We start from the raw sequence: 22,527 nt of genomic DNA on the forward strand, positions 1-22,527 counted from the left end.
GCCGCTTTCAAGGTGTGGGACTCTAACCCGGAAGCTTATAAGAAATCCTGCTATGCCCTACGAACCATCAAACAGGCAAAGCTTCAATACAGGGCTATGATTGAATCGTACTACACCGGCTCCGACGCTCGTCTTATGTGAACAGGGCTTTCAAACTATTACAAACTACAAAGGGAAGCACATCCGCGAGCATCCAAGTGACACAAGCGTACCAGATGAGCTAAATCACTTCTATGCTCGCTTCGAGGCAAGCAACACTGAGGCATGCATAAGAGCATCAGCTGTTCCGGACGACTGTGTGATCACGCTCTACGTAGCCGATGTGAGTAAGACCTTTAAACAGGTCAACATTCACAAGACTGCGGTGCCAGACGGATTTCCAGGACGTGTGCTGATCAAATGGCAGGTATCTTCACTGACATTTTCAATGTCCCTGATTGAGTCTGTAATACCAACATGTTTCAAGCAGACCACCATATTCCCTGTACCCAAGAACACTACGGCAACCTGCCTAAATGACCACAGACCCGTAGCACTCACGTCCGTAGCCATGAAGGGCTTTGAAAGGCTGGTAATGGCTCACATCAACACCATTATCGCAGAAACCCATACCACACAAACAGATCGGCAGATGATGCAATCTCTATTGCACTCCACACTACCCTTTCCCACCTGGACAAAAGGAACACCTACGTGAGAATGCTATTCATTGACTACAGCTCAGCGTGCAATACCATAGTACCCTAAAAGCTCATCGCTAAGCTAAGGATCCTGAGACTAAACACCTCCCTCTGCAACTGGATCCTAGACTTCCTGACGGGTCGCACCCAGGTGGTGAGGGTAGGTAGCAACACATCTTCCACGCTGATCCTCAACACTGGAACCCCTCAGGGGTGCATGCTCAGTCCCCTCCTGTACTCCTTGCTCACCCACAACTGCTTGGCCAGGCATGACTCCAACACCATCATTAAGTTTGCAGACTACACAACAGCGGTAGGCCTGATCACCGACAATGATGAGACCGCATATAGGGAGGAGGTCAGAGACCTGGCCGGGTGGTACCAGAATAACAACCTATCTCTCAAAGTAACCAAGACTAAGGAGATGATTGTGGACTACAGGAAAAGGAGGACCGAGGACGCCCCCATTCTCATCGACGGGGCTAGAGTAGAGCAGGTTGAGAGCTTCAAGTTCCTTGGTGTCCACATCACCAACACTTGTTCTCAACTAGCTTACCTGATTAAATAAAGGTGAAAAAACGAAGACAGTTGTGAAGAGGGCACGACAAAGCCTATTCCCCCTCAGGAAACTAAAATGATTTGGCATGAGTCCTCAGATCCTCAAAAGTTTCTACAGCTGCAACATTGAGAGCATCCTGACGGGTTGCATCACTGCATGGTAAGGCAACTGCTCGGCCTCCGACCGCAAGGCACTACAGAGGGAAGTGCGTACGGCCCAGTACATCACTGGGGCTAAGCTTCCTGCCATCCAGGACCTCTACACCAGGCGGGGTCAGAAGGAGGCCCTAAAAATTGTCAAAGACCCCAGACACCCCAGTCATAGACTGTTCTCTTTACTACCGCATGGCAAGCCGTACCAGAGCGCCAAGTCTAGGTCCAAAAGGCTTCTCAACAGTTTTTACCCTCAAGCCATAAGACTCCTGAACAGATAATCAAATGGCTACCTGGACTATTTGCATTGTGTGCCCCCCCCCCAACACCTCTTTTATGCTGCTGCTACTACTCTCTATTTATCATATATGTAAAGTCACTTTACCTATACATTCATGTACAGTGCCTTGCGAAAGTATTCGGCCCCCTTGAACTTTGCGACCTTTTGCCACATTTCAGGCTTCAAACATAAAGATATAAAACTGTATTTTTTGTGAAGAATCAACAACAAGTGGGACACAATCATGAAGTGGAACGACATTTATTGGATATTTCAAACTTTTTTAACAAATCAAAAACTGAATTATTCAGCCCCTTTACTTTCAGTGCAGCAAACTCTCTCCAGAAGTTCAGTGAGGATCTCTGAATGATCCAATGTTGACCTAAATGACTAATGATGATAAATACAATCCACCTGTGTGTAATCAAGTCTCCGTATAAATGCACCTGCACTGTGATAGTCTCAGAGGTTCGTTAAAAGCGCAGAGAGCATCATGAAGAACAAGGAACACACCAGGCAGGTCCCAGATACTGTTGTGAAGAAGTTTAAAGCCGGATTTGGATACAAGAAGATTTCCCAAGCTTTAAACATCCCAAGGAGCACTGTGCAAGCGATAATATTGAAATGGAAGGAGTATCAGGCCACTGCAAATCTACCAAGACTTGGCCGTCCCTCTAAACTTTCAGCTCATACAAGGAGAAGACTGATCAGAGATGCAGCCAAGAGGCCCATGATCACTCTGGATGAACTGCAGAGATCTACAGCTGAGGTGGGAGACTCTGTCCATAGGACAACAATCAGTCGTATATTGCACAAATCTGGCCTTTATGGAAGAGTGGCAAGAAGAAAGCCATTTCTTAAAGATATCCATAAAAAGTGTCGTTTAAAGTTTGCCACAAGCCACCTGGGAGACACACCAAACATGTGGAAGAAGGTGCTCTGGTCAGATGAAACCAAAATTGAACTTTTTGGCAACAATGCAAAACGTTATGTTTGGCGTAAAAGCAACACAGCTCATCACCCTGAACACACCATCCCCACCTGCTTTTCATCAGCTGGGACAGGGAAGATGGTTAAAATTGATGGGAAGATGGATGGAGCCAAATACAGGACCATTCTGGAAGAAAACCTGATGGAGTCTGCAAAAGACCTGAGACTGGGATGGAGATTTGTCTTCCAACAAGACAATGATCCAAAACATAAAGCAAAATCTACAATGGAATGGTTCAAAAATAAACATATCCAGGTGTTAGAATGGCCAAGTCAAAGTCCAGACCAGAATCCAATCGAGAATCTGTGGAAAGAACTGAAAACTGCTGTTCACAAATGCTCTCCATCCAACCTCACTGAGCTCGAGCTGTTTTGCAAGGACGAATGGGAAAAAAATTCAGTCTCTCGATGTGCAAAACTGAGACATACCCCAAGCGACTTACAGCTGTAATCGCAGCAAAAGGTGGCGCTACAAAGTATTAACTTAAAGGGGCTGAATAATTTTGCATGCCCAATTTTTCAGTTTTTGATTTGTTAAAAAAGTTTGAAATATCCAATAAATGTTGTTCCACTTCATGATTGTGTCCCACTTGTTGTTGATTCTTCACAAACAAATACAGTTTTATATCTTTATGTTTGAAGCCTGAAATGTGGCAAAAGGTCGCAAAGTTCAAGGGGGCCGAATACTTTCGCAAGGCACTGTACCTACTACCTCAATCAGCCCGACTAAGTAGTGCCTGTATATAGCCTCGCTGTCACGTCTAATCAAGGTGGGTGCAATCAGGCGCAGAGAGCAAATAGCGATAATAAGTTTATTCTCCGGTGAACAAAATAAACACGGTCAACCCAAATACAAACAGGGTGAAATTATCCAAAACAGGATAACAGACTAACCGGAGAATAAATCCGCACAAAACAAGGGTGGGACAACCTACATTATATACAGACACTAATTAACTAAACAACACACAGGTGAAAACAATCAGACAAAACCAACAGATATACGAAAAGGGATCGGTAGTGGCTAGTAGGACGGTGACGACGACCGCCGAGCACCGCCTGAACGGGCAGGAGAGCCAACCTCGGCGGAAGTCGTGACACTCGCTAATGATATTTTTCACTGTATTTTTTACTGTTTTTATTTCTTCACTTATCTATTGTTCACCTAATACCTTTTTTAACTTAAAAATGTAACTGTTGGCTAGAGCCTGTAAGTAAGCATTTCACTGTAAAGTGTTGTATTCGGCGCATGTGACAAATACATTTGATTTGAAATAATGATTTTTAATTGAAATAATAATTGTGTCCTTCAAACTTTGCTTTCATCAAAGAATCCTCAATTTGCAGCAATTACAGCCTTGCAGACATTTAGCATTCTCGTTATCAATTTGTTGAGGTAATCTGAAGAGATTTGACCCCATGCTTCCTGAAGCAACTCCCACAAATTGTATTGGCTTGATGGGCACTTCTTACGGTCAAGCTACTCCCACAACAGCTCAATAGGGTTAAGATCCGGTGACTGTGCTGGCCACTCCTTTTTAGACAGAATACCAGCTGACTGATTCTTCCCTAAATAGTTATTGCATAGTTTGGAGCTGTGCTTTGGGTCATTGTCCTGTTGTAGGAGGAAATTGGCTTCAACTAAGCGCCGTCCACAGGGTATGGCATGGCGTTGCCAAATGGAGTGATAGCCTTCCTTCTTCAAGATTCTTTTAACCCTGTACAAATATCCAACTTTATCATCTCCAAAGCACCCCCAGACCATCACATTGCCTCCACCATGCTTGACAGATGGCGTCAAGCACTCCTCCAGCATCTTTTAATTTTTCTGCATCTCACAAATGTTCTTCTTGTGATCCGAACACATCAAGAGATTAGATTTGTCTGTTCGTAACACTTTTTTCCAATCTTCCTTTGTCCAGTGTCTGTGTTCTTTTGCCCATCTTAATCTTTTATTTTTATTGGCCAGTCTGAGATGTGGCTTTTTCTTTGCAACTCTGCCTAGAAAGCCAGCATCTCAGAGTCGCCTCGTCACTGTTGACGTTGAGACTGGTGTTTTGCGGGTATTATTTAATGAAGCTGCCAGTTGAGGACATGTGAGGCGGCTGTTTCTCAAACTAGACACTCATTGTTATGCAGGTGAATGAGGACCCAAAAGCGACTTGGCGAAAACAGAGTCTTAAATCCAGTTTAAGGAAATAGCAATACTCCTAGACAAATCGGAGCGGTAAATAAAGCATAAGAAACAATTTCACTCGTAATCACGAGAACTGACTGGAGACTCGATAATGAACTGCAGGTTGCCCCGGGAAGGCACTTGACCGTAGCAGACTCAGACACCTGCTCACCACGCAGCATCTGAGGGAAACACGACACGACAGGGCGATACAAAGACACAGCACGGTGAACAGTATACAAGGATCCGACAGGACAGAAACGGAAAACAAGGGGAGAAATAGGGACTCTAATCAGGGGAAAAGATAGGGAACAGGTGTGGGAAGACTAAATGATTGATTAGGGGAATAGGAACAGCTGGGAGCAGGAACGGAACGATAGAGAGAAGAGAGAGAGAGAGGGAGAGAGAAAAAGGGGAACGAACCTAAAAAGACCAGCAGGGGGGAAAACGAACAGAAGAAAAAACAAAATGACAAGACAATATAAGACAAAACATGACACTCATGTACTTGTCCTCTTGCTCAGTTGTGCACTGGGGCCTCCCACTTCTCTTTCTATTCTGGTTAGAGCCAGTTTGCACTGTTCTGTGAAGGGAGTAGTACACAGAGTTGTACGAGATCTTCCGTTTCTTGGCAATTTATTTCATGGAATAGCCTTAATTTCTCAGAACAAGAATAGACTGACGAGTTTCAGAAGAAAGTTGTTTGTTTCTGGCCATTTTGAGCCTGTAATCAAACCCACAAATGCTGATGCTCCAGATACTCAACTAGTTTAAAGAAGGCCAGTTGTATTGCTTTTTTAATCAGGAAAACAGTTTTCAGCTGTGCTAACAATTGTAAAAGGGTTTTCTAATGATCAATTAGCCTTTTAAATGATAAACTTGGATTAGCGAACACAACGTGCAATTGGAACACAGGATTGATGGTTGCTGATAATGGGCCTCTGTATGCCTATGTAGATATTCCATAAAAAATCTGCCGTTTCCAGCTACAATAGTCATTTACAACTTTAACAATGTCTACACTGTATTTCTGATCAATTTGATGTTATTTTAATGGACAAAAAAAATAATCTTTCAAAAACAAGGACATTTCTAAGTGACCGCAAATGGTAGTGGGTTTAGGCAGGTTGCTAAGATTCAAACCTTCTCAAACAGCTTGATTCAAACTCTTAGAGGAGGTGCTTCCACAATAATGTGATTTGTAACGTATACAAGTATTGGATTCTTCACACACCACAGTAAGACATTTTCCCATTACACTGCCTTTTCATGCATTCTTTTATTTAATGAAAGCAAGCGTTGCTTTTATACTTACAAGACCATCAGGCTTGATTGAGCTGTTGTGTGTTGTAGTAATGTGGTGCATGCCTGTATTTCCTTAAACCTACGTGTCATTGAATACGTGTCATTGAAAACAAGTAATCATAACATCCTTTTCTGGTCAGTAGGTGACCAACATAACAACAGGGGTTGGTGTGTTGGACACAGTAGCTCAGATAGACAGAACCTGTCTGAATTCCTATTTTCTGTGACTGTTAGCTTACCTGTGCAATACTGACATAAGCTCAAAGCCACTTGTGTTTCAATCATGGTCCCTGTTTTATCAATTGCTGTGCTGAACAATGGACAGTTCATTACCACTGTCAAAATAATGTGTAGCTTTAAGTTATGTTTGCAATACAGATGGTGACAAAACAATAATACACATTTACATAGGCATGTATCTAAAAATACATAAAGCCAAGTAATATATGTATATATGCTGAACAAAAATATAAACACAACATGTAATGTGTTGGTCCCTTGTTTCATGAGCTGAAAATAAAATCCCATACATTTTCCATATGCACAACAAACTTATTTCTCTCAAATTTGGTGTACATATTTGTTTACTTCCCTGTTAGTGAGCCTTTCTCCTTTCCCAAAATAATCCATCCACCTGACATGTGTGGCATATCAACAAGCTGATTAAACAGCATGATCATTACCCAGGTGCATCTTGTGCTGGGGACAATAAAAGGCCACTCTAAAATGTGCAGTTTTGTCACACAACAAAACACCACAGATGTCTCAAGTTTTGAGGGAGTGTGCAATTGGCATGCTTACTGCAGGAATGTTCACCAGAGCTGTTGCCATGGAATTGAATGTTAATTTCTCCACCATAAACTGCGTCCAACATAATTTTGCAGTACGTCCAACCAGCCTAACAATCGCAGACCACATGTAACCACCCCAGCCCAGGACCTCCACTTCCGGCTTCTCCACCTGCGGGAATGCCTGAGACCAGCCACCCAGACAGCTGATAAAACTGAGGAGTACTTTGGTTTGTAATAAAGCCCTTTTGTGGGGAAAAAACTCAGTATGATTGGCTGGGCCAGGCTCCCCAGTGGGTGGGCCTGGCTACAAATGTGGGTGGGACTATGCCCTTCCAGGCTGAACCCCTTCCCAGTCATATGAAATCCATAGATTAGGGCCTAATACATTTATTTCAATTGACTGGTTCCCTTATATTAACTGTAACTCAGTAAAATCATTAAAATGGATGCCTTTTGGGTTTAGATTTTTGTTCAGATAGATACGGTATATATACAGTGCCAGTCAAAAGTTTGGACACACCTACTCATTCAAGGGTTTTTCTTTACTTTTTACTATTTTCTACATTGTAGAATAATAGTGAAGACATCAAAATAAGAAATAACACACATGGAATCAGGTAGTAACCAAAAATGTGTTAAATAAATCCAAACGACTGTGCCTTCGTGAGACGCAGAGATGGTGAACGGATGATCTCCGTATGTGTGGTTCCCACCGTGAAGCATGGAGAAGGAGGTGTGATGGTGCTTTGCTGGTGACACTGTCTGTGATGTATTTAGAATTCAAGGCACACTTAACCAGCATGGCTACCACAACATTCTGCAGCGATACTCCATCCCATCTGGTTTGTGCTTTGTGGGACTATAATTTGTTTTTCAACAGGACAATGACCCAACACACCTCCAGGCTGTGTAAGGGCTATTTGACCAAGAAGAAGAGTGATGGAGTGCTGCATCAGATGACCTGGCCTCCACAATCACCCAACCTCAACCCAATTGAGATAGTTTGGGATGAGTTGAACCACAGAGTGAAAGAAAAGCAGCAAACAAGTGCTCAGCATATGTGGGAACTCCTTCAAGACTGTTGGAAAAGCATTCTAGGTGAAGCTGGTTGAGAGAATGCCAAGAGTCTGTAAAGCTGTCATCAAGGCAGAGGGTGGCAACTTTGAAGAATCTCAAATATAAAATACATTTTGATTTGTTTAACACCTTTTTGGTTACTACATGATTCCATATGTGTTATTTTATAGTTTTGATGTCTTCACTATTATTCTATAATGTAGATAATAGTAAAAATAAATAAAAACCCTGGAATGAGTAGGCGTGTCCAAACTTTTGACTGGTACTGTACCTGCCATGGTGTCTGGTGGACCAACAAGTAAATGACCGACCCTGCTTGGTTCACTTAGAATTGTCTTTAAGTGCAAAGTGCCAGCAAAGCAAAACTAACAAAAAAACCTGGCTAGCTAAGCAAAAAAAGAAGAAGCTATTGCTCTTGACATGATCGGTTTCTCAGTAAAATGACAAGTGCAGCATTCATTTCCTTCTCAAACAGAATGCAATAAATCTCCCTTCAGCTGCCTTCTGTGGTGCACCACCCACTTCAGGAGAGATAGATCTTACACATTTGGGGCCAATTAGTATAAATAATTTCATAAGCTTTGATAGGTCCTCATTTGTGGAGGATGCACAAGAGAGCGGTGGTTGAGAGAGAGAGAAGAGAAAGTGAGGAAGAGAGAGAAAGAGAGTGAGTGTGCGATTAATATTGGCTGACAGCTGACCAGAGAGAATGCTGTCTGTTTGGACCCAGTCTAACTCCCTGTCAGAGTGGATCAGAGGAGGCCAGTCATCTCACTACAAACGGACACTGGGCAGGCAGTGTTCCTAAGCTCCACTAAAGCTATGTCCACTCGAAAAAACAAAGGGCTGAAATCCAGCAATACCTCGGGACTGCTCCATTCTCAGTGCATGGCTAAACCTGGTCCAGGGCTGGCTTGTTAAGCGGTTTGGTACTGACGTTTTTTTGTCCTTTCTCTCCCTAGCTAACTGCTTTCACGTTGTACGTGAGGAGCCAAGCTTCTCCCCCACCCCGGTGCCGTAAATGAGGAAAAAAGGCATTCAAGAAATTCAGGAGCTGCTCCCAACGGATCCAGTTATCGATGAGTTTCTAAGATGTTTGTTAACCTACGCCAACCTTCATACTGTGGAGAAAAAGAGAGAAAGAAATGTTCTGGTTTACAGAGGCACACATTTTTGGGTTGGTGCATAGATGCTGTCTTTTTCCAGCTCCGTTTGGACAGATGCAGGCTGATCTGGGTTTCTCTGGGTCGGCTCAAGTGTGACGCTCACATGATGAATGGTGTGATACGCTAATGCTAACGTATAGAAGGACTATGGAAAAAGGCCCTGATCATACAAACAGATGTGCATCCGGAAAAACTGTTTAATATCACCATTACTGCAATAAAGTCAGAGTTCCACCAGCCCCTTTCTCAGGGTCCAGGATGGAAAGAGTTGAGCAACTGCAGGATGAGAAGGCGGTACACACACACAACTTACTGGAATTATGGCAATCAAATGCAAGGTCTGTTGACTGCAATTGAAAATGAATAATGTTTTCAAAAGAATAATATGCCATTTAGCAGACGGTTTATCCAAAGCGACTTAGTCATGTGTGCATACATTTTACGTATCTAAGCAATAAGGCCCGAGGAGGTGTGGTATACGGCCAATATACCACGGGTAAGGACTGTTCTTAGGCACGCTGCTAAATGGAGTGCCTGGATACAGGCCTTAGCCTTGGTATATTGGCCATGTAACACAAACCTTTGAGGTTCCTTATTGCTATATAAATTGGCTACCAATTTAATTAGACCAGTAAATAGTAATTTCTTGTCATACCCGTGATATACAGTCTGATATGGCTGTCAGCCAAATCAGCATTCAGGGCTCGAACCATCTGGTTTAGAATATGAATATATAGCAGCAATAAAATAACAGGAGAGAATGTTGAGCAACGAATACCACAATGAATACCGCAATGAGCCCACAATGAGACCACAATGAATACCGCAATGAGACCACAATGAGTACAACAATGAATACCACAATGCACCTACCGTAACTAAGGTGTTTTCCTATGGAAGGCATGCTCAGTCTTGTGTGTGATTTCTGGGGCACAACTGGCCAAGGATTTAGGTGGCTGGGCAGCGATTAGGATGGGAAGCATGGCCAACAGCTGGGAATGCCCAAACGATGTCTATTTCCCACCATTACAAAAGAAAGATGGCCATCACACTAAAGCTCCTTTCTACGCCAGCAGTCATGTGACCTCTACAGTTAGCGATACATGGAGCCTATCTGATCAAACAGCAGATTATCAGACTAGTAGAAACCTAATTCAATATTTACAGATGGTCAGAGACGCCGCCGGTAAATCTTTTGAAACAGACCCGTCAGGCCTGGAATTGTGTACACTGGGAAGAGCCTTGCAATAGCTATAATCTAGTGTGAAGCAGTCAGGCCAAACAGGATAAAAACATCCCAATTGTGTTTCTCAGTCCTCGATGAAGGAAGTTTCCAACAGAAACATAGTTTAACTAGTAGAACGAAGAGGAAGGGAAACGCTACCAATGTACACAATAGTACATTTTGGTAGACAGAAGGTGCTCTTTGGTAAAAGGGGTGAATTGGTCATCAAAAAGAAAGGAGTACCAAGGATTTGTAAAACTTTGTTTCTTTTGAACATGCCATACAAATAAAGGCATTTTAATGAATTACATGAAGAGTGCCTTGGTCCTCCTTTCTTTTTGAAAACACATAGCTTGTAGGGTTAGCCAATACAGTTGTGGTGTCAGCTGTGCCATTTGTGTAATTACCTGTGTTTTTAAAAATAGAACAGTTATGAAGACAGGAGATGATTGTGGACTACATGAAAAAGAGGACCAAGCACCACCCCATTCTCATCAATGGGGCTGTGGTGGGAGTAGGTTGAGAGCTTCAACTTCCTTGGTGTCACCAACAAACTAACATGGTCCAAGTACACCAAGACAGTTGTGAAGAGGGCACAACAAAACCTATTCCCCCTCAGGAGACTGAAAAGATTTGGCATGGGTCCTCAGATCTTCAAAAGGTTCTACTGCTGCACCATCAAGAGCATCCAAACGGGTTGTATCATTGCCTGGTAAGGCAACTGCTCGGCCTCCGACCGCTAAGGCACTACAGAGGGTAATGCGTATGGCCCAGTACATCACTGGGGCCAAGCTTCCTGCCATCCATGACCTCTATACCAGGTGGTGTCAGAGGAAGGCCCTAAAAATGGTCAAAGACCCCAGCCACCCTAATCATAGACTGTTCTCTCTGCTACCACACGGCAAGCAGTACCGGAGCGCTAAGTCTAGTTCCAAAAGGCTTCTAAACAGCTTCTACCCCCAAGTCATATGACTTCTGAACATCTAATGAAATGGCTACCCAGACTATTTGCTCTGCTCCCCCTTTCTTTTACGTTGCTGCTACTCTCTGTTATTATCTATGCATAGTCAATTTAATAACTTTACCAAATGTACATATTACCTCGACTAACCGGTGCCCTCGCACATTGACTATGTACATTTACTTATTTTTTTTATTTTTTTACTGTTAAGTATTTTTCTTGAAACTGAATTGTTGGTTAAGGGCTTGTAAAAACAAATTTCACTAAGGTGAAACCTGTTGTATTTGGCGCATGTGACAATTACATTTGATTTGATTTGAGGTCCCATTGTGGCTGATACTGTATGTTTCATGAAACCAGGGACCAATGGAACTTCTATCCAGCAAGTACTACTAATCTGTACATGGCACTGCATCTCACAACACTGGCTCTCACAGAAGCAGACTACACAGGGAGAATGTGTGTACAGCTTCTCAGACTAAATCAATATGGGTGGAAGAATGGTGTAAAGCAGGGACTAACAAGCCTGTAACTCTATACATTAAATCTGTTAAGCATTTTTGGGGGAACAATAAATAACCTTAGCTGGTATTAACCTCTCACCCCATAACATTGGCTTGCCAAAGCAGCATTAACAAGGTAATGAGGGCACACACTGCTTCCTTGTAGGGGCTGCACAGTTGTTCCTTCATACCATTACGCAACCACAAATAAGACTGGCCCATTTAAAGTGTGGCATAACTATACAGGAAGAAACCCTTTAATATTTGGAGAAAGCTTGACCTTCTTCACATATATTTTCTTTGTCAACAGTCTCACTTCGCCGTCATAAAGTGTACATCGGCCAGCGCCACAGTGCGGAAGGGCTCAAATGCTGAACATGTATCTCATCATGGAGTATGCACCCACAGTTGGAAGTCCAGTAAATAACTGTAATGCCTTGTAAGATGCTTGTTCCTTGAGAGTGGCTTGAGAGGATTTCTCCAGATAGACATTGAATTACAGGAACATGGTTGCCTGTGGTTGTGTTTCTTTGTATATGGAGAAAGTGAGTGTTTCTTTTTGTTATCTGGACGTTTTACTGGGGGGGGGGGGATTAGTGTTCATTTACAAACAGAGTTTTGGCAGCATGATGTGTTTATAGTGTCAAGTCTTTCCTACAGCTGACTCTAATAGGCAGTGAAAGAGCAACCAGTCCGACATTAATGGTGCTGCTGTGATTGGCACCTATTAAGAATGCCATACGACAGCCTGGGCTTCCGTAGCTACAGCGGCAAAACTCGCCAACCCTTAAACAAAATAACAAACACACATTTATTTGTGTCACAAATCGTGCCTTTCAAATTTGGAACTGAAGTCTTACCCAGTCTGAGACCATACTGTACAGTCTAAGTTGGTTAACCATGACAAGCCAATAGACACTTGAAGGTCCTCCCCTACTATATGTCACAGCTAGAAATTTGGTTAGTATATGGGTGAAGTTTGGAATTTGATTGACATTGTCCAAAGCCATAGAGACAAGCGTTGATGCTTTGGTGTCCTCTTAGGACATCTCACAGAGGCAGTCATTGTTGCGAAACTAGTGTGTGGTCCCATTAGCGTTCTTTTGGTCTTCTCTCTCTCATCAGTTAACATTTAATGAGACAGAAACAAGTGCTGACAAGTCTGTCCAATCAGTGGCTGAACTGAGTTGGCATTTCCTCATGATGTTCTGCTCTGACTGGCTGGCAGCTTGGTGGTGGGTCCAGTGAATGGGCTGTTCTCTTCTCACATCTCAGCCCTCGGACAGAGAGAGAAGACGGTTTGGCTGCTCCAACATATAAATCCCCTCCCCTCTTTATTTGACTCCCAAACACAACTGCTAATCTTTATCCTTGTTAGTCACCATTGTCAAACAAATCTAAAACTGCATGAAATTCAGATCCTAGATTCAATAACAAAGACTAACTCTGAGTTCATCAATTGATGTATCGTCTTGGGGGAAAGCAGGCAGGGGCAACGTTTTGAGATAAGTATCTTAATGTAATGTGTTTAATGTAGTTGGCTTTTGGAAGGGTGTTTTGAAGATGAAATAACCTTGAACATTTCTAATACTTACAGTATTACAGAGATTCATTATGAGTTGGACAAGCTAAGGCTAAAGTGGAACAGGTTTCAGATGATTTTCAACCAAGGTATTGAGTTGCCCCTGAAATGAGTTTAAAATGAAAGGAAACAAATTATTATACATTGTCTGCGAACAATCATCTCATCTCTTTCAGACAGAGGTTAGCTTTCTATCTGTCATTTTTTCTTCCCAATCTTCTTTCTTTCGTTGTTTCCACCAGTGCATTTTTGGTCTTGAAGCATTCGTTTTTCCCACACTCTCCCCTGTCACACAGGCCGACCACAAAAATGCAGGACAGTGGAGAGTGTGAGGGGGCTCTGGAATTCTGCATGCAGAGGGTAAACACAGAAACTTCCAGGAAAATACACACAGAGGAGCAAACAGTGCACCTAACCTGCCCTAACCTATCAGCCCTTTGCCCTTAACTCTTCACTGCCCTCCCTCCCCTCTGACCGTGCCGTTTGTCCAGGAGAGCTCTCCTCACACATCAGCAGCATAACAAAGCCACATCCCCCTGGCCTCAGCCACCACATCCCTCTGGCCTCTCCTGCTCCCTGGCTGGCCTCAGCCGCCACATCTCTCTGGCCTCTCCTGCTCCCTGGCTGGCCTCAGCCGCCACATCCCTCTGGCCTCTCCTGCTCCCTGGCTGGCCTCAGCCGCCACATCCTCTGGCCTCTCCTGCTCCCTGGCTGGCCTCAGCCGCCACATCCCTCTGGCCTCTCCTGCTCCCTGGCTGGCCTCAGCCGCCACATCCCTCTGGCCTCTCCTGCTCCCTGGCTGGCCTCAGCCGCCACATCTCTCTGGCCTCTCCTGCTCCCTGGCTGGCCTCAGCCGCCACATCCCTCTGGCCTCTCCTGCTCCCTGGCTGGCCTCAGCCGCCACATCCCTCTGGCCTCTCCTGCTCCCTGGCTGGCCTCAGCCGCCACATCAAAGCTGCCTCTGAGATGGCCACTCAGGCTTTGTGTCATTACCTAAATCCTTGTAACCATGATAAAAAGAAATGAACACAGAACCTCTGATACAGACAGAAAGACAAGTGGCATGCACACGTGCCAGGCTCACACAGTAGGAGCAGACACATAGAGCAATAGCTTTACCATACAATTCTATAAATATGCATACTTAGCAAAAAAAGACAACAACATCTAATGTCCAGGTCCTTATAAATCTCACTGATGCTAATACCAGAGTAGCACACAGCAGGACCGAGGGAGAGGGGGGGGCTCTGCAGAGTGACAGAGTTAGGACCACTGCGCCTCACAGGGGCTGGAGCCCTGTCCTCACACTGGGAGAGAGGAGCCCTCCACCAAGGCCATGTGCTTTAAACAAGCAGCCCTATCGCCGAGGTCTGCCATCGTTGTGTAATTTGGCCAGATGTTGGGTAATAAAGTCATACTGCAGCGTGGGAAACAGATGGCAGTTTCAGGCTCCGCTCCGTTTTCCCGATCCCTAACTTTTCTTTCTTTCTCTATTTTTCCTCCTCTCTTCTTCTGTTAATCTCCAAACAAAACAGGGTTTAAATGGCGCTCATAAATAGGGCCCTGCAGTTGAACCGCAATGTGTTTACTGAGCAGGCACAAATCAGGCCTGTGATGAGGTTGTTTACTGAACGGGCAGATACAGCCTGAAGCCAAGGGACTGGGACCGTACGCTTCACGCTTCAAGTAGTCTAACTCTCATTACCCTCACCACCACCTCCTCTTAAACTCTCTACTGCTGCTGGACCCTGGTTCACCCCTCCAGCACAGCGATAGTCCTCTAGACCCACTAGCCATCACACATACTGCATATTCATGGTCCAGTCAATGTGGTAATAATGAACTCTTTAGTGATAGAGTATTGAACAGCAGCATCCCAGTGCTGTGCTGTTGTGTGGTGTAGCGTTGTGTGAAGGCAGTTCTAGCTCCAGGTCTTACTTGTTGAGGCTCTGGTTGGCTGGGATCGAGGGGCCGTCACATGATAGGGTGGCATCATGGCCTGAGCAGCCAACATGGTCTAGGGAGCAAAAAATAAATACATTTTAGCTTCAGATTCAGTGTCCAGTAAGTTATAAGGACATGACAGTTGTGAGGATTTATAGAATAGGGCATATTATGTACACTATATCTACAAAAGTTGCTGACAGGTGTATAAACTCAAGCACACAGCCATGCAGGTGTATAAACTCAAGCACACAGCCATGCAATCTCAACAGATAAACATTGAAGTAGAATGGCCCATACTAAAGAGCTCAGTGACATTCAACATGGCACCGTCATAGGATGCCACCTTCTCAACAAGTCAGTTTGTCACATTTCTGCCCTGCTAGAACTACCCCAGTCAACTGTAAGTGCTGTTATTGTGAAGTGGAAACATCTAGAAACAACAACGACTCAGCCGTGAAGTGGTATGCCACACATGCTCACAGAATGGGATCGCCGACTTCTGAAGCCCGTAGAACGTAAAAATCATCTGTCCTCGGTTACAACCCTCACTACCGAGTTCCAAACTGCCTCTGGAAGCAACGTCAGCAGATAGAACTGTTCGTCAGGAGCTTCATGAAATGGGTTTCCATTGGCCAAGTAGCCGCACACAAGCCTAAGATTACCATGCACAATGCCAAGCGTCGGCTGGAGTGGTGTAAAGCTTGTCGCCTTTGGACTCTGGAGCAGTGGAAACGCGTTCTTTGGAGTGATGAATCACTTCAGGGCTGTTGCAGTAACCATATTACTGCCACACCGGCGGTCACGAGTCATGAAGGCAGTCAAATTCCACGTGATAGTTAGGTGTCATGACTCTCCTGTGAGGATCCAAAGATCAGGTTTACAATGGATCTGACTTCCACCAGACCCCTCTCACCTGCAGAGGGGAGGAGGGATTGATGTGGGGGTTTTATGACACCTCACGCCCGGTCGTAAAATGTTTGCAGCAGAGGACTCTTTTTTGGTCTTCAGTAGGGGTGATGGGAATCTCTTTGTTACAGAGACGTTTTGCCGCCCAAAAACTCTAACGTCCAAAAGTGAACACCGGGACAATATGTTTAACATCCAAATGTGGGGAATGATGAGAGATGGAATATGGGAAATTAATGTCTATTTTTTGATGTCATTAAAAATGGTATAAAAATTACATTACAAAATATTGTAACTTGAAGAGTTCACACTGCATGTTAGGTTTTCATCCTTTACGTTGTGTAGGAAATACCAGGGATGAAGAAAATATTTTTGTTAAGACAGGAATGTGATTTTAGTTTTCTAATGACATCATAGTTTTGATGATACTTTGCACAGTAAGTAGCCATGCCCGAGGGAGCTCAGAGAGCGTGTCAGCATGACGGAAACGCCCCCTTTTTACAAGATTTTATAAAGGATGAGTTGAGAATTAACATATCAGACCAGAAGGACTCAAGCTGCAGCTTAGGTCTCCATTGGTTACAACCCTGAAAATCAACACGAGGTGAAGATGAAAAAGTAGCCTCTCTAACAAACAAGCTGTTCTAAGAACTGTATCTAAGAAAGTCAATTTAGGTAAGACCATCCTGTTACTCTCTTCAAAACATTGTTGACGACACTGCTCTCATCACCCCATTGGGGATCATCGATCTGGCTGATTAGCTGTCTTCAGAGGACCATTCTTTCCTAACGGGTGAAAGTAAACACCATCCTGTTATTCTGCTAAAGACTACACGACAAGGCATTAAAGCCACGGACAACTAAGAAGAAGGACATTGTGCCTCTTGTGGACAATCAGAGCCTTACACTTAGAGTTTGGGAGAAGGCCCAATGGTAACCTTTTCACGAAGGCCTGAGTCCAACAGAGATACACGACAAAGGAAGACATTCAAACACGTAAATACATTCATTAGTTCTTTAGCCCAAACAGGCGGCGGTTCGGGGCAAAGTATTATGATTACTGTGAGCATAGTCCAAGTGTATAAGTTTGTATCTCTTTCTTTCTCCCTTTGTTCCTCTCTACTCCTCCCTCTTTTGATAAACAAGCAGTCATGTAGTTGTTAGTCTGCTAGGGAACGGTTTCCATCGTATTAAGTTTCTAATCAATAACCTATACCGTGTGTGTATCCTGTGTTATCCTTTAGTTAGTTAGTAAATAAACAACTAAATCAATGTGTGTGGTTCGGAATGATCAGTAAAGCTGGGGTTTGAGAAAATGCAAGGAGTATGCGAAGTTCAGAATTATGAGACTGATATGAGGTAATGATTAATAAATTACTTATTGATATTTGTCTTCTATATCATCTAGAGTTTAATTTGGGAGATGGTAACTCGTTAAACAACTTCTTCCGTGGTGCCCCAAATCCAAATGTGTTGATTGTTACATGATTAATTGAATCGAGTAACAACTAAACAGAGTTAGTTGATTCGATACTTAACAGTCATCAGATTAATGAAAGTCAAGTCACAGGCTCTGTGCTGCTGCTGGTCATTAGTAGCCTACCAAACTTGCTAACTGCCTGGTACTCAGCACTCTATTGTCCCTCTAATCACTCTGATATCACCGCAAATGTGTTCAAAAATCTAATTAAAACACTTCATGACAGACTGAGTTCATGTTGAGCAACATTTCTATAGGCTATGCAATTGCGCGAGAAAATGACCTTACTACAAAGAGGATCCCATCAGCTTTCTATAGGCTAGACCTACTATATTTATTTCTCAACTTTCCTAATATTAAGCCCATTGTTTATCTTTACAGGTGTATGGCCTACCTGGCTGGCATGAAAATGAACCACGGGAAAAGCGTCCTCCATTCACTATTTAAGTGCATAGATGACATATATTTTTTCTTGCTGTTCCTGTTTCGAGATTGGACCATTATCATGCACCTTTCTAAATCAAAACAAATTTCACACATATATGATTTAGTATTGTCACAAGTGTAGAGAGGAGTAGGCAGGAGGCTGTCGCAGGTTTAGAACTACTGAATTTATTAAAGCACTATATACACTGTATATATAAAAGTGGGACGAAACCCAAAGTGCAAAATAATAAAGTACTCAGGAAATAGTAGGAGAGATTCTTCTCAGGAAAACAAGCAACATTTACAATGACCGACAAAGTCAAATGACAGAGGGAGTATATATACAGTAATAGAGTGGGGATTGGAACCAGGTGTGTAATTATGACAAGACAAGTCCGGGGTTGATGAGTGTAGGGCGTTTGCCAGCAGCAGCTAGAATACCAGCGACACCGAACGCGTGAGCTGGACAGGAGGGAGAGCCAAAGTGAAGTCTGGTGTGACAAGTATATGTAAAGACAAAATTAAATCAAGAATAGTCTGATTGGTGATAATATTAGCCTATCACCTGTGAATTATATATCACTTGTGAATGATGCCCAGCATAAGAATCTGCCTTTTATTTTGTGCTGCTTTTTTGAATCATAGTAGCACACCTCATGTAGCCTAGCCCTATATGTTTTGATAGGGTTTGTATCACAACTAAGCACATTAATCCGCTTTACAAGGGGTTGAGAGCCTAACTGGCATACATAAGCAGCGTGTGAGTTTGAAGTTTGGGGAAGATGATTTTCACCATAAAAATGCACCTGTTTTCCTGCTAATGGAGCATTTGTGCTTATAGCCTACTACCATGTGTGCATTGCTGCGCTTATAATGTGAAGAAATAGTCTAATAGTTTTGCAACATTTTAAGCAAAATGTTCTGATCTGTTGCATCAGCCACATTGCGTCAGACAGAAAAAAAATGGGGATGCTAGTGGTTGTATTCATTTGGGATTTATTGCATCCCACAACTGTCCCAGACTATGTTTGGAATATTTATTTCTCGCAAAGAATAGGTTGACTTTTGTACTATGGGGGATAGTAGATTGACATAGGCTAGTGCTTTTGCTGTTAGTTATGCTTACTCATCTTGTTGGCTGATGAAAAGTGAATGTGGACAGTTCTTCCAATATCTTCAATATGCACCTCGGAATTGGATAAGGACACACACAGACGGGTCCCCGATGTGTCTGTCTTCACTTGTAGCCTGTGAGAAAGACCCGATCATGTGATGGACAGCCATGTGAGTGAGAGTTACTTTGGAGCGTGCAGCACTCAGGCATAAGGGCACACCACAGCACTCAGGCATAAGGGCACACCGCAGCACTCAGGCATAAGAGCACACCGCAGCACTCAGGCATAAGGGCACACCGCAGCACTCAGGCATAAGGGCACACCGCAGCACTCAGGCATAAGGGCACACTGCAGCACTCAGGCATAAGAGCACACCGCAGCACTCAGGCATAAGGGCACACCGCAGCACTCAGGCATAAGGGCACACCGCAGCACTCGGGCCACTGACTGCAAAAGGCATGGATTACAGCCACTAAGGGGATGCCGCATTGGAATTCGAGGCATTATCAAGTGCTTGTCAAATTGTGAATGAGGGACTGATGTATAGTGTGTACAGCCTGCACAAAAAACAAAGCAGAACTCATGCCTTTCAAGCAACCTTTTTCAAATCATCATTAGAGTCGCATCATGCAGCCTTACAATGTGTTAAAAATCTAAACATATAGCCTAACGCTTGTATAAAAAATAAAGTTACATTACCAACTCTAAATTAAGCATATAGGAATACCTAAACACAGAATAGCCGCATGTGCGCTTAATAAAATATTTATATATTTTTTGTTCAATTGTATTCTTCATACCATAAAATAATGCCATGGAATTCTAAGCAAATCCTGTCTGCTAAAATTAACTAGTGTAGCCTCAGAGTATGCTCAGCTGTTCTTCTGAAATATACTACATTTTCTTCATGTTATGCTTCTTTAGACCTGTCTAAAATAAATAATGGATTTATTGTGAAGGTGTGGACTATAATACATGGATTTATTAGACTTTTTAACAGTCAATTACCATGAGAATGACAGTTATTTGCTTGACAATCCCCGGCTGACAAAATTTTACGACCGCCACAGCCCTAATCACGCTTCACCATCTGCCAGTCTGACGGATGAATCTGGGTTTGGCGGATGCCAGGAGAATGCTACCTGCCCGAATGCATTGTGCCAACTGTAAAACTTTGGTGGAGGAGGAATAATGGTCTGGGGCTGTTTTTCATGATTTGGGCTAGGCCCCTTAGTTCCCGTGAAGGTCAATATTAATGCTACAGCATACATTGACATTCTAGACAATTCTGTGCTCCCAACTTTGTGGCAACAGTTTGGAGTAGGCCCTTTCCTGTTTCCGCATGACAATGCCCATGTGCACAAAGCGAGGTCCATACAGAAGTGGTTTGTCAAGATCGGTGTGGAAGAACTTGACTGGCCTGCACAGAGCCCTGACCTCAACCTCACCGACCACTTTTGGGATGAATTGGAACGCCGACTGAGAGCTAAGCCTAATCGCCCATGATCAGTGCCTGACCTCATTAATGCTCCTGTGGCTGAATGGAAGCAAGTCCCCGCAGCAATTTTTCACCTTCTAGTGGAAAGCCTTCCCAGAAGAGTGGAGGCTGTTATAGCAGTAAAGGGGGACCAACTCTATGTTAATGCCCATGATTTTGAAATAAGACGTTCGACAAGCAGGTGTCAACATACTTTAGGTGGTTAGGTACACTACATGACCTATCAGGGATGGGAAAACCTATCAAAATTGGAAATGTTCTCAGTACAACAATAAAATGATCCGACTTTGATTTAAGTACAAAAAAGTGATTCCTTCCAGGTCACATAAGGTAAATTATCTCAGATCTAAATGACCACTACATCAATTAGCTGTGAAAAAAGTGACATCCTTTATCAAAACACGGTCTACATATTTTGAAGTTGGACGCAGTGCAACACATAGTTGTTTAGACAAGACTTCTCTTTAATGACTTCTAGAGACCAGGTAAACAACATGTTCCTCCTGACAATATTTAAGAGGTATCTTTGCTTGTGTTGCTGGGGAATGCTTCATGGACATTCCTTCCACATCTCATGTCTATGCTATTTCCTCTGCCACTTTATATATCTATCTAACAACCTAATGGTTTTCCAGCTTCCCAGCATAGGATTTCAAAGGGCCGGCAGCTTGACAGGGAATATTTTGATGTAATTTCTGTGTTGATAAATGAGAAGCTGAATTTCCAGGTTGGAGGGTGTGCGGCTGTGCAGCAGTTGAGCAGGGCCAGGGAGGGCACCTTTCTTTGGCTGCCAGGTGGCCCCAGGCCAAGCCTGTGGAGGAGCCGCGCAGTCTGCACCCAGTAACTGGAACACGGAGTAGATCACCGGAACAGCACATGCGCACACGCACACGCACACGCACACACACAGCTCCCCTGGACACACACACGTTTTTGTGTTCAGTTAAGCCGAATACTTAAATCAATTCTCCCGTAAGGCCACAAGGCAGCGGAGGTGAGTGCATGGATGTAGAGAGTATTTGTTTCAATAAGACCAAAACCCTTGATGCTTTTTCACATCATTACAGAGCAGGGTCAAGGCATTGACTTATTTTCTGACCAATTGAGGGACACAGGAGGGTTTACTGGGCAATTCAACTCTGAGTCCAAGACATGCATGAGCTTTAAGGCCATGGAACACATGGAAAAGCTACAGGATTGCAGGGCATCATTTAGTATAGACTCCTATTCAGGCCAAGCTGGCAAGAGTGACTGAGGATCAGAGCGGGTGAATCAGGGAGAGGAGATTAAAAGGAGGGTTCCCTGATTGGGTAGTGACTCATGGTGCACAGTAACCCCTCCCATGAGCTCAGTAAAGGGCTCATGGGAGAGGTTACTCGAGGTCAGAACAACCGATTGGGTCTCTCTATCTCTCAATGCTGCGCCCTTCATGGCATATGATCACACACAGCAATTAATGCTGCAAACCATTTCCTGCAATTTAGCATCACAATCAGGGTTAGAGGTGGGCCATGCTCTTCCCCAGTCCCTACCTGGTAATGGTGGATGGATGGATGCTGTGTGGCTGGCTGTGGGTTGGTCTGACTTGGTGAATTGGTAAACTGTGCTCAATCAGAGAGCTGGTAATTGGAGTGGATGGAAGGGGAATGGACAAGGGCTGGGGGGGATCACTTTCACAGAGAGCCTTGTGTAACACAGACAATCTGGG

At 43.7% G+C, this 22,527-nt stretch overlaps 1 long non-coding RNA gene across 2 annotated transcripts in view; it reads right to left on the bottom strand.

Moving 5' to 3' along the window:
• Positions 1-16,022, bottom strand: part of LOC124046458 — a 29,520-nt gene extending 13,498 nt beyond the window's left edge. For both annotated transcript variants that reach the window (XR_006841017.1, XR_006841018.1), the window contains exons 1-2: positions 15,875-16,022; positions 15,386-15,464 (exon numbers count right to left, since the gene is read on the bottom strand). This is a non-coding gene — a long non-coding RNA (uncharacterized LOC124046458). The remainder of the gene's footprint in view (positions 1-15,385; positions 15,465-15,874) is intronic.
• Between the last annotated feature and the right edge of the window lie 6,505 nt (positions 16,023-22,527).

The sequence above is a fragment of the Oncorhynchus gorbuscha genome, linkage group LG10 (assembly GCF_021184085.1).
Source record: "Oncorhynchus gorbuscha isolate QuinsamMale2020 ecotype Even-year linkage group LG10, OgorEven_v1.0, whole genome shotgun sequence".
Taxonomy (NCBI): domain Eukaryota; kingdom Metazoa; phylum Chordata; class Actinopteri; order Salmoniformes; family Salmonidae; genus Oncorhynchus; species Oncorhynchus gorbuscha.